The sequence below is a fragment of the Molothrus aeneus genome, chromosome 28 (assembly GCF_037042795.1).
Source record: "Molothrus aeneus isolate 106 chromosome 28, BPBGC_Maene_1.0, whole genome shotgun sequence".
Classification (NCBI taxonomy): Eukaryota; Metazoa; Chordata; class Aves; order Passeriformes; family Icteridae; genus Molothrus; species Molothrus aeneus.
The window spans coordinates 3,928,110-3,928,379 of record NC_089673.1 but is presented as its reverse complement, the minus strand read 5'-3'; positions in this window follow the sequence as shown (position 1 = coordinate 3,928,379).

Sequence of the window (270 nt, the reverse complement as noted above, 5' to 3'; positions counted from 1 at the left end):
GGCCGCCACGGCCGCGTCCGGGGCGCGCCGGAAACGGCTCCGTGATGGGAGAGGGGCGGGGCCGGGGCGCGGCGGGGCGGGGCCGGGGCGCGGCGGGGCGGGGCCAGGGCACGGCGGGGCGGGGCCAGGGCACGGCGGGGCGGGGCCCGAGCGCAGCGGGGCGGGGCCCGAGCGCAGCGGGGCGGGGCCCGAGGACGAGACCGGGATGGGGAGTGCTGGGCACCGAGCCTTTACCAAGGCTATCACCACAACAATGCGAAGAAAGAGGAA